The sequence below is a fragment of the Gadus macrocephalus genome, chromosome 2, assembly GCF_031168955.1.
Source record: "Gadus macrocephalus chromosome 2, ASM3116895v1".
Taxonomy (NCBI): Eukaryota; Metazoa; Chordata; class Actinopteri; order Gadiformes; family Gadidae; genus Gadus; species Gadus macrocephalus.
The window spans coordinates 354,775-367,274 of NC_082383.1; positions in this window are offsets into that span (position 1 = coordinate 354,775).

The following is a 12,500-nucleotide window of genomic DNA, read 5'->3' on the forward strand; positions in this document are numbered from 1 at the left end:
TTGTACAGCTTGAAAAAGCATTTGTATTCAGAGGGAGAGAAGAGGGGCAGAGAGAGGGAGAGAGGGAGAGAGGGAGAGAGGGAGAGAGGGAGAGAGAGAGAGAGAGGGAGAGAGGGAGAGAGAGAGAGAGAGAGAGAGAGAGAGAGAGAGAGAGAGGGAGAGAGAGAGAGAGGGAGAGAGAGAGAGAGAGAGGGAGAGAGGGAGAGAGAGAGAGAGAGAGAGAGAGAGAGAGAGAGAGAGAGAGAGAGAGAGAGAGAGAGAGAGAGAGAGAGAGAGAGAGAGGGAGAGAGGGAGAGAGGGAGAGAGAGAGAGAGAGAAAGAAAAACGACCAAAAAACATAACATACAAAAGCATAAAGTGTAACACTGTTGTCTTTGTCAAATAAAATATAAGGGGTAACACTGTCGTTTTTTATTGGTCGTCATGATAAAAACATAAGGGAAATAAGAGAAATACACACATACATTTTAATGTCATGTATATCCTCTTTATTGATGATTGATTATAGTGTATTGTCATCGCCTCAGTGGTGCAGTGGAGTGCACTCTGGCTCAATGCCCCCAACCTCCACAGGAATGCCAGAAAAACTCTGCCGGAGGTGTGAGTTGAAGATACCTAGGAGGGGGGCCTCCTCCAGACGTTCCCAATTCACCCGCACTACTCGTTTGGGCTTACCAGGTCTATCCGGAAATTTCCCCCATTCCCTGATCCAACTCACAGCCAGATGGTGGTCGGTTGACAGTTCCGCCCCTCTCTTTACCCGAGTGTCCAAAACATGCGGCCTCAGATCAGATGACACGATCACAAAATCTATCATCGATCTTCGGCCTAGGGTACTCTGGTACCAGGTACACTTATGAGCACCCTTATGTTCGAACATGGTGTTCGTTATGGATAATCCATGACTAGCACAGAAGTCCAATAACAAATGACCGCTCGGGTTTAGATCAGGGAGGCCGTTCCTCCCCACCACGCCTCTCCAGGTGTCTCCATCGTTGCCCTCGGGGGCGTTGAAGTCACCCAGCAGAACTACGGAGTCCCCTACAGGACTCCATTCAGGGTCTCCAAGAAGGCCGAGTACTCTGAGCTGCTGTTTGGTGCATACGCACAAACAACAGTCAGAGTTTTCCCCCCTACAACCCTTAGGCGCAGGGAGGCGACCCTCTCGTCTACCGGGGTAAACTCCAACACCGCGGCGCTCAGCCGGGGATTTATGAGTATCCCCACAGCCGCCCGGCGCCTCACGCCCTCGGCAACTCCGGAGAAGAATAGAGTCCAACCCTTATCCAGGAGTACGGTACCAGAGCTGAGACTGTGCGTGGAGGTAAGCCCCACCAGATATAACTGATAGCGCTCCACCTCCCTCACAAGCTCCGGTTCCTTTCCCCACAGCGAGGTGACGTTCCACGTCCCCAGAGACAGCTTCTGCCGCCCGGGTCTGGTCCGTCGAGACCCCTGACCTTCGCTGCCACCCATGTGGCTGCGCACCTGACCCCAACGGGTCTTCCCACAGGTGGTGGGCCCATGGGATGAAGAGAGGGGGGGTGCCACGTAGTTTGTTCGGGCTGTGGGTTTGCCACCGGGCTCCGTGGCAAACCCGGCCACCAGGCGCTCGCCATCGAGCCCTCCGTCTGGGCCTGACTCCAGACGGGGGCCCCGGGCTTCCTCCGGGCCGGGTCACATCTCCTCTTTTTCCGTTATTCATTGGAGTTTTATGAACCATTCTTAGTCTGGCCCCTCACCTGAGACCACTCTGCCATGAGAGACCCTACCAGGAGCACAAGGCTCCAGACAACAAATCCCTCAGGTTCACAGGGACACGCAAACCTCTCCACCACGGTAAGGTGACGCTGTTGACTTTGTCAAATAAAATATAAGGGGTCACCCTGTTGTTTTTTATTGCTCGTCATGAAATGTTGGTCGTCATGAAAAAAAACATAAGGGGTAACACTGTTGTTTTTTATTGGTCGTCATGAAAAAAAACATAAAGGGTAACACTGTTGTCTTTGTCAAATAAAACATAAGGAGTAACACAGTCGTTTTTTATTGTTTGTCATGAAAAGAAACATAAGGGGTAACACTGTTTTTTTTCGTTGGTCGTCATGAAAAAAAACACAAGGGGTAACACTGTCGTATTTTATTGGTCGTCATGAAAAAAAACATAAAGGGTGACACTGTTGTCTTTGTCAAATAAAATATAAGGGGTCACGCTGTTGTTTTTTATTGGTGGTCATGAAAAAAAACCTAAGGGGTAACACTGTTGTTTTTTATTGCTCGTCATGAAAAAAAACATAAGGGGTAACACTGTTGTTTTTTATTGGTGGTCATGAAAAAAAACCTAAGGGGTAACACTGTTGTTTTTTATTGCTCGTCATGAAAAAAAACATAAGGGGTAACACTGTCGTTTTTTATTGGTCGTCATGAAATAAAATATAAGGGGTAACACTGTCGATTTTTATTGGTCGTCATGAAAAAAAACATAAGGGGTAATACTGTTGTTTTTTTATTGGTCGTCATGAATAAAAACATAAGGGGTAACACTGTTGCTTTTTTATTGGTCGTCATGAAGAAAAACATAAGGGGTAACACTGTCGTTTTTTATTGGTCGTCATAAAAAAAACATATTAAAAAAATAAATAAATGTGTCCTTATCAAATAAATTATAAGGGGTAACACTGTTGTTTTTCATCAGTCGTCATGAAAAAAAACACAAGGGGTAACACTGTCGTATTTTATTGGACGTCATGAAAAAAAACATAAGGAGTAACACTGTTGTTTTTTATTGGTGGTCATGAAAAAAAACCTAAGGGGTAACACTGTTGTTTTTGATTGCTCCTCAGAAAAAAAACATAAGGGGTAACACTGTTGTTTTTTATGGGTCGTCTTGAAAAAAACTTAAGGGGCAACACTGTCGTTTTTTATTGGTCGTCATGAAAAAAACCATAAAGGGTAACACTGTTGTCTTTGTCAAATAAAATATAAGGGGTCACGCTGTTGTTTTTTATTGGTGGTCATGAAAAAAAACCTAAGGGGTAACACTGTCGTTTTTTATTGGTCGTCATGAAATAATATATAAGGGGTAACACTGTCGTTTTTTATTGGTCGTCATGAAATAATATATAAGGGGTAACACTGTAGTTTTTTATTGGTCGTCATGAAAGAAAACATAAGGGGTAACACTGTTGTTTTTTATTGGTCGTCATGAAAAATAACATAAGGGGCAACGCTGTTGTTTTTTATTGGTTTTCATGAAAAATAACATAAGGGGTAACACTGTCGTTTTTTATTGGTCGTCATGAAATAAAACATACGGGGTAACACTGTCGTTTTTTATTGGTCGTCATGAAAAAAAACCTAAGGGGTAACACTGTTGTTTTTGATTGCTCCTCAGAAAAAAAACATAAGGGGTAACACTGTTGTTTTTTATTGGTCGTCATGAAGAAAAACATAAGGGGTAACACTGTCGTATTTTATTGGTCGTCATAAAAAAAAACATATTAAAAAAATAAATAAATGTGTCCTTATCAAATAAATTATAAGGGGTAACACTGTTGTTTTTCATCAGTCGTCATGAAAAAAAACACAAGGGGTAACACTGTCGTATTTTATTGGACGTCATGAAAAAAAACATAAGGGGTAACACTGTTGTTTTTTGTTGGTCGTCATGAAAAAAAACATAAAGGGTAACACTGTTGTCTTTGTCAAACAAAATATATGGGGTCACGCTGTTGTTTTTTATTGGTGGTCATGAAAAAAAACCTAAGGGGTAACACTGTTGTTTTTGATTGCTCCTCAGAAAAAAAACATAAGGGGTAACACTGTTGTTTTTTATTGGTCGTCTTGAAAAAAACTTAAGGGGCAACACTGTCGTTTTTTATTGGTCGTAATGAAAAAAACCATAAAGGGTAACACTGTTGTCTTTGTCAAATAAAATATAAGGGGTCACGCTGTTGTTTTTTATTGGTGGTCATGAAAAAAAACCTAAGGGGTAACACTGTCGTTTTTTATTGGTCGTCATGAAATAATATATAAGGGGTAACACTGTCGTTTTTTATTGGTCGTCATGAAATAATATATAAGGGGTAACACTGTCGTTTTTTATTGGTCGTCATGAAAGAAAACATAAGGGGTAACACTGTTGTTTTTTATTGGTCGTCATGAAAAATAACATAAGGGGCAACGCTGTTGTTTTTTATTGGTTTTCATGAAAAATAACATAAGGGGTAACACTGTCGTTTTTTATTGGTCGTCATGAAATAAAATATACGGGGTAACACTGTCGTTTTTTATTGGTCGTCATGAAAAAAAACCTAAGGGGTAACACTGTTGTTTTTGATTGCTCCTCAGAAAAAAAACATAAGGGGTAACACTGTTGTTTTTTATTGGTCGTCTTGAAAAAAACTTAAGGGGCAACACTGTCGTTTTTTATTGGTCGTCATGAAAAAAACCATAAAGGGTAACACTGTTGTCTTTGTCAAATAAAATATAAGGGGTCACGCTGTTGTTTTTTATTGGTGGTCATGAAAAAAAACCTAAGGGGTAACACTGTCGTTTTTTATTGGTCGTCATGAAATAATATATAAGGGGTAACACTGTCGTTTTTTATTGGTCGTCATGAAATAATATATAAGGGGTAACACTGTCGTTTTTTATTGGTCGTCATGAAAGAAAACATAAGGGGCCCTATCTTGCATCCGGCGCAAGTGACTTAGTCACTGGCGCATGTGTCGTTGCTAGTTTACAACTCTTTTGCCACCTGCGCCACTCGCCGGTAAATTAGGGAATGATCTTGCGCCCCAAGGGGCGGTTCGGCGGAAGGAGGAGGCGTGTTCTGGCGCAAACGGTATTTTGACGTTTCTGAAAACCATTGCGCTACTGACCAGGAAATACCTGGTTTAAAGTCAGTGGCGCATTGTTCAGATGCTATTTTAAGGGCGGATGCATACATAAAAAAAACATAAGGGGTAACTGTTGTTTTTTATTGGTCGTCATGAAAAAAAACATAAGGGGTAACACTGCTGTTTTTTATTGGTCGTCATGAAAAAAAACATAAGGGGTAACACTGTCGTTTTTTATTGGTCGTCATGAAATAAAATATACGGGGTAACACTGTCGTTTTTTATTGGTAGTCATGAAAAAAAACATAAAGGGTAACACTGTTGTCTTTGTCAAATAAAATATAAGGGGTAACACTGTCGTTTTTTTATTGGTCGTCATGAATAAAAACATAAGGGGTAACACTGTTGTTTTTTATTGGTCGTCATGAAAAAAAACATAAGGGGTATAACTGTTCTTTTTTATTGGTCGTCATGAAAAATAACATAAGGGGCAACACTGTTCTTTTTTATTGGTCGTCATGAAAAAAAACAGAAAGGGTAACACTGTTGTCTTCGTCAAATAAAATATAAGGTGTAACACTGTCGTTTTTTTTATTGGTCGTCATGAAAAAAAAACATAAGGGGTAACACTGTTGTTTTTGATTGCTCCTCAGAAAAAAAACATAAGGGGTAACACTGTTGTTTTTTATTGGTCGTTATGAAAAAAAACATAAGGAGTAACACTGTTGTTTTTTATTGATCGTCATCAAAAAAACATAAGGGGTAACACTGCTGTTTTTTATTGGTCGTCATGAAAAAAAACATGAGGGGTAACACTGTCGTTTTTTATTGGTCGTTATTAAAAAAAACATAAGGGGTAACACTGTTGTTTTTTATTGGTCGTCATGAAAAAAAACATAAGGGGTAACACTGTCGTTTTTTATTGGTCGTCATGAAAAAAAACATAAGGGGTAACACTGTTTTTTATTGATCGTCATGAAAAAAAACATAAGGGGTAACACTGTTGTTTTTTATTGGTCGTCATGAAAAAAAACATAAGGGGTAACACTGTCGTTTTTTATTGGTCGTCATGAAAAAAAACATTAGGAGTAACACTGTTGTTTTTTATTGGTCGTCATGAAAAAAAACATAAGGGGTAACACTGTTGTTTTTTATTGGTCGTCATGAAAAAAAACATAATGGGTAACACTGTCGTTTTTTATTGGTCGTCATGAAAAAAAACATAAGGGGTAACACTGTTGTTTTTTATTGATCGTCATCAAAAAAACCATAAGGGGTAACACTGCTGTTTTTTATTGGTCGTCATGAAAAAAAACATAAGGGGTAACACTGTTGTTTTTTATTGGTCGTCATGAAAAAAAACATAAGGGGTAACACTGTCGTTTTTTATTGGTCGTCATGAAAAAAAACATAAGGGGTAACTGTTGTTTTTTATTGGTCGTCATGAAAAAAAACATAAGGGGTAACACTGCTGTTTTTTATTGGTCGTCATGAAAAATAACATAAGGGGTAACACTGTTGTTTTTTGTTGGACATTGTGGTGACCCGGTCCTCGGTTGGACCGGGTTCCACGGACAGAACTTGCTTGGCTGTGGGGTTTTAGCCATTTCAGGCATTTATTCAACATCAACGAAACAATCAAACGAAAGAAGGAGTCGCGGTCTCTAGGGCCTCCGTGGGCCTCTAGGCTCTCTCCTTGCCACGAGCCCTTCCTTCCTGCTCCCGACCCGTGCTGTGCTGTGCTGTGCCTCCTTTTAAAAAATGGCTCCTCCGCTTTCGGCCAGGTGTCCCCCAATCACCCTGATTGGGGAGCCGAAAGGGCTGCTCTTCGTCGCCGGCTGGTGGGTGGGGGTGGTACACCCCGTCCTCCACGGTACCCCGGGCCCGTCCAGGCCGAGGACCACGTGGCGGGATGCCACACTCCTCCACCCTTTGTCCAAGCCCCAGGTAGCCGAGGGACCCGCCCAGGATGGTGTCTCGCCGGGGCCGGGTGTCTCCTGCGGCGCCGGCTGCGTCCCTCACGTCGGCTGCGTCGTCTCCGGCCGCGTCGTCTCCGGCCGCGTCGTCTCCGGCCGCCTCGTCTCCGGCCGCCTCGTCTCCGGCCGCCTCGTCTCCGGCCGCCTCGTCTCCGGCCGCCTCGTCTCCGGCCGCCTCGTCTCCGGCCGCCTCGTCTCCGGCCGCCTCGTCTCCGGCCGCCTCGTCTCCGGCCGCCTCGTCTCCGGCCGCCTCGTCTCCGGCCGCCTCGTCTCCCGCCGCTTCGTCTCCCGCCGCTTCGTCTCCCGCCGCTTCGTCTCCCGCTGCGCCGGCGGCAGCTGCCTCTCCTGCCGCGGCGGCGACCGCATCTCTCCTGCCCCGGGACTCTAGTACCGGGTCCCACCACCGGCGGAAAGTCGGACAGTCCATCCCGATTACCACGGGGACCGGTAGGTGGGGGACAATCCCCGCCCGGATCGTAAACACACCATGTGTGGTGCGGACAACCACGTGACACGCGGGGTAGGTCCGGGTGTCCCCGTGGACGCAGGCCACCTCCATCGGCTCCCCTGCCTTCCCACCCGCCAGGTCGGGGCGAAGGAGGGTAACCGCACTGCCGGTGTCCAGGAGGGCCTGCGTGTCCTGGTTCATCACCCGCACCGGGATGGTCGGACTACCAGAGGTTCCCTGCGCCCAGCAGGTCGCCAGCATACAGGGCCGACCCGTCCCCACGTCCGCGCCGGCCGGCGGCGCAGCCCCGTCCCGGCCTCGCGCTGCGGCCTTCTCTCCACAGCGGCGGCGTCCCTTGCGGCGGCGGCGGCGTCCCTTGCGGCGGCGGCGACGTCCCTTGCGGCGGCGGCGACGTCCCTTGCGGCGGCGGCGGCATCCCTTGCGGTGGCGGCGGCGTCCCTTGCGGCGGCGGCGGCGTCTCTTGCGGCGGCAGCAGCGTCTCTTGCGGCGGCAGCAGCGTCTCTTGCGGGGGGTCGTAGTGGGATCTTCGTGCCTGCATTCTCCACCAAGTGTGGTGACCCGGTCCTCGGTTGGACCGGGTTCCACGGACAGAACTTGCTTGGCTGTGGGGTTTTAGCCATTTCAGGCATTTATTCAACATCAACGTAACAACAACGAAACAATCAAACGAAAGAAGGAGTCGCGGTCTCTAGGGCCTCCGTGGGCCTCTAGGCTCTCTCCTTGCCACGAGCCCTTCCTTCCTGCTCCCGACCCGTGCTGTGCTGTGCTGTGCCTCCTTTTAAAATGGCTCCTCCGCTTTCGGCCAGGTGTCCCCCAATCACCCTGATAGGGGAGCCGAAAGGGCTGCTCTTCGTCGCCGGCTGGTGGGTGGGGGTGGTACACCCCGTCCTCCACGGTACCCCGGGCCCGTCCAGGCCGAGGACCACGTGGCGGGATGCCACAACATCATGAAAAAAAACATAAGGGGTAACACAGTTGTTTTTTTATTGTTAGTCATGAAAAAAATACATAAGGGGTAACACTGTCGTTTTTTATTGGTCGTCATGAAAAAAAACATAAAGGGTAACACTGTTGTCTTTGTCAAATAAAATATAAGGTGTAACACTGTCGTTTTTTTTATTGGTCGTCATGAAAAAAAAACATAAGGGGTAACACTGTTGTTTTTGATTGCTCCTCAGAAAAAAAACATAAGGGGTAACACTGTTGTTTTTTATTGGTCGTTATGAAAAAAAACATAAGGAGTAACACTGTTGTTTTTTATTGATCGTCATCAAAAAAACATAAGGGGTAACACTGCTGTTTTTTATTGGTCGTCATGAAAAAAAACATGAGGGGTAACACTGTCGTTTTTTATTGGTCGTCATGAAAAAAAACATAAGGGGTAACACTGTCGTTTTTTATTGGTCGTCATGAAAAATAACATAAGGGGCAACACTGTTGTTTTTTATTGGTCGTCATGAAAAAAAACATAAGGGGTAACACTGTTGTTTTTTGTTGGACATCATGAAAAAAAACATAAGGGGTAACACAGTTGTTTTTTTATTGTTAGTCATGAAAAAAAACATAAGGGGTAACACTGTTGTTTTTTATTGGTCGTCATGAAAAAAATCATAAGGGGTAACACTGTTGTTTTTTATTGATCGTCATGAAAAAAAACATAAGGGGTAACACTGTTGTTTTTTATTGGTCGTCATGAAAAAAAACATAAGGGGTAACACTGTCGTTTTTTATTGGTCGTCATGAAAAAAAACATTAGGGGTAACACTGTTGTTTTTTATTGGTCGTCATGAAAAAAAACATAAGGGGTAACACTGTTGTTTTTTATTGGTCGTCATGAAAAAAAACATAATGGGTAACACTGTCGTTTTTTATTGGTCGTCATGAAAAAAAACATAAGGGGTAACACTGCTGTTTTTTATTGGTCGTCATGAAAAAAAACATAAGGGGTAACACTTGTTTTTTATTGATCGTCATCAAAAAAACCATAAGGGGTAACACTGCTGTTTTTTATTGGTCGTCATGAAAAAAAACATAAGGGGTAACACTGTTGTTTTTTATTGGTCGTCATGAAAAAAAACATAAGGGGTAACACTGTTGTTTTTTATTGGTCGTCATGAAAAAAAACATAAGGGGTAACACTGTTGTTTTTTATTGGTCGTCATGAAAAAAAACATAAGGGGTAACACTGCTGTTTTTTATTGGTCGTCATGAAAAAAAACATAAGGGGTAACACTGTTGTTTTTTATTGGTCGTCATGAAAAAAAACATAAGGAGTAACACTGTTGTTTTTTATTGGTCGTCATGAAAAAAAACATAAGGGGTAACACTGTCATTTTTTATTGGTCGTCCTGAAAAAAAACATAAGGGGTAACACTCTCGTTTTTTATTGGTCGTCATGAAAAAAAACATAAGGGGTAACACTGCTGTTTTTTATTGGTCGTCATGAAAAAAAACATAAGGGGTTACACTGTTGTTTTTTATTGGTCGTCATGAAAAAAAACATAAGGGGTAACACTGTCGTTTTTTATTGGTCGTCATGAAAAAAAACATAAGGGGTAACACTGTCGTTTTTTATTGGTCGTCATGAAAAATAACATAAGGGGCAACACTGTTGTTTTTTATTGGTCGTCATGAAAAAAAACATAAGGGGTAACACTGTTGTTTTTTTATTGTTAGTCATGAAAAAAATACATAAGGGGTAACACTGTCGTTTTTTATTGGTCGTCATGAAAAAAAACATAAAGGGTAACACTGTTGTCTTTGTCAAATAAAATATAAGGTGTAACACTGTCGTTTTTTTTATTGGTCGTCATGAAAAAAAAACATAAGGGGTAACACTGTTGTTTTTGATTGGTCGTCATGAAAAAAAACATAAGGGGTAACACTTGTTTTTTATTGATCGTCATCAAAAAAACCATAAGGGGTAACACTGCTGTTTTTTATTGGTCGTCATGAAAAAAAACATAAGGGGTAACACTGTTGTTTTTGATTGGTCGTCATGAAAAAAAACATAAGGGGTAACACTTGTTTTTTATTGATCGTCATCAAAAAAACCATAAGGGGTAACACTGCTGTTTTTTATTGGTCGTCATGAAAAAAAACATAAGGGGTAACACTGTCGTTTTTTATTGGTCGTCATGAAAAAAAACATAAGGGGTAACACTGCTGTTTTTTATTGGTCGGCATGAAAAAAAACATAAGGGGTAACACTGTTGTTTTTTATTGGTCGTCATGAAAAAAAACATAAGGAGTAACACTGTTGTTTTTTATTGGTCGTCATGAAAAAAAACATAAGGGGTAACACTGTCGTTTTTTATTGGTCGTCCTGAAAAAAAACATAAGGGGTAACACTGTCGTTTTTTATTGGTCGTCATGAAAAAAAACATAAGGGGTAACACTGTTGTTTTTTATTGATCGTCCTCAAAAAAAACATAAGGGGTAACACTGCTGTTTTTTATTGGTCGTCATGAAAAAAAACATAAGGGGTTACACTGTTGTTTTTTATTGGTCGTCATGAAAAAAAACATAAGGGGTAACACTGTCGTTTTTTATTGGTCGTCATGAAAAAAAACATAAGGGGTAACACTGTCGTTTTTAATTGGTCGTCATGAAAAATAACATAAGGGGCAACACTGTTGTTTTTTATTGGTCGTCATGAAAAAAAACATAAGGGGTAACACTGTTGTTTTTTATTGGTCGTCATGAAAAAAAACATAAGGGGTAACACTGTTGTTTTTTATTGGTCGTCATGAAAAAAAACATAAGGGGTAACACTGCTGTTTTTTATTGGTCGTCATGAAAAAAAACATAAGGGGTAACACTGTTGTTTTTTATTGGTCGTCATGAAAAAAAACATAAGGAGTAACACTGTTGTTTTTTATTGGTCGTCATGAAAAAAAACATAAGGGGTAACACTGTCATTTTTTATTGGTCGTCCTGAAAAAAAACATAAGGGGTAACACTCTCGTTTTTTATTGGTCGTCATGAAAAAAAACATAAGGGGTAACACTGCTGTTTTTTATTGGTCGTCATGAAAAAAAACATAAGGGGTTACACTGTTGTTTTTTATTGGTCGTCATGAAAAAAAACATAAGGGGTAACACTGTCGTTTTTTATTGGTCGTCATGAAAAAAAACATAAGGGGTAACACTGTCGTTTTTTATTGGTCGTCATGAAAAATAACATAAGGGGCAACACTGTTGTTTTTTATTGGTCGTCATGAAAAAAAACATAAGGGGTAACACTGTTGTTTTTTTATTGTTAGTCATGAAAAAAATACATAAGGGGTAACACTGTCGTTTTTTATTGGTCGTCATGAAAAAAAACATAAAGGGTAACACTGTTGTCTTTGTCAAATAAAATATAAGGTGTAACACTGTCGTTTTTTTTATTGGTCGTCATGAAAAAAAAACATAAGGGGTAACACTGTTGTTTTTGATTGGTCGTCATGAAAAAAAACATAAGGGGTAACACTTGTTTTTTATTGATCGTCATCAAAAAAACCATAAGGGGTAACACTGCTGTTTTTTATTGGTCGTCATGAAAAAAAACATAAGGGGTAACACTGTTGTTTTTGATTGGTCGTCATGAAAAAAAACATAAGGGGTAACACTTGTTTTTTATTGATCGTCATCAAAAAAACCATAAGGGGTAACACTGCTGTTTTTTATTGGTCGTCATGAAAAAAAACATAAGGGGTAACACTGTCGTTTTTTATTGGTCGTCATGAAAAAAAACATAAGGGGTAACACTGCTGTTTTTTATTGGTCGGCATGAAAAAAAACATAAGGGGTAACACTGTTGTTTTTTATTGGTCGTCATGAAAAAAAACATAAGGAGTAACACTGTTGTTTTTTATTGGTCGTCATGAAAAAAAACATAAGGGGTAACACTGTCGTTTTTTATTGGTCGTCCTGAAAAAAAACATAAGGGGTAACACTGTCGTTTTTTATTGGTCGTCATGAAAAAAAACATAAGGGGTAACACTGTTGTTTTTTATTGATCGTCCTCAAAAAAAACATAAGGGGTAACACTGCTGTTTTTTATTGGTCGTCATGAAAAAAAACATAAGGGGTTACACTGTTGTTTTTTATTGGTCGTCATGAAAAAAAACATAAGGGGTAACACTGTCGTTTTTTATTGGTCGTCATGAAAAAAAACATAAGGGGTAACACTGTCGTTTTTAATTGGTCGTCATGAAAAATAACATAAGGGGCA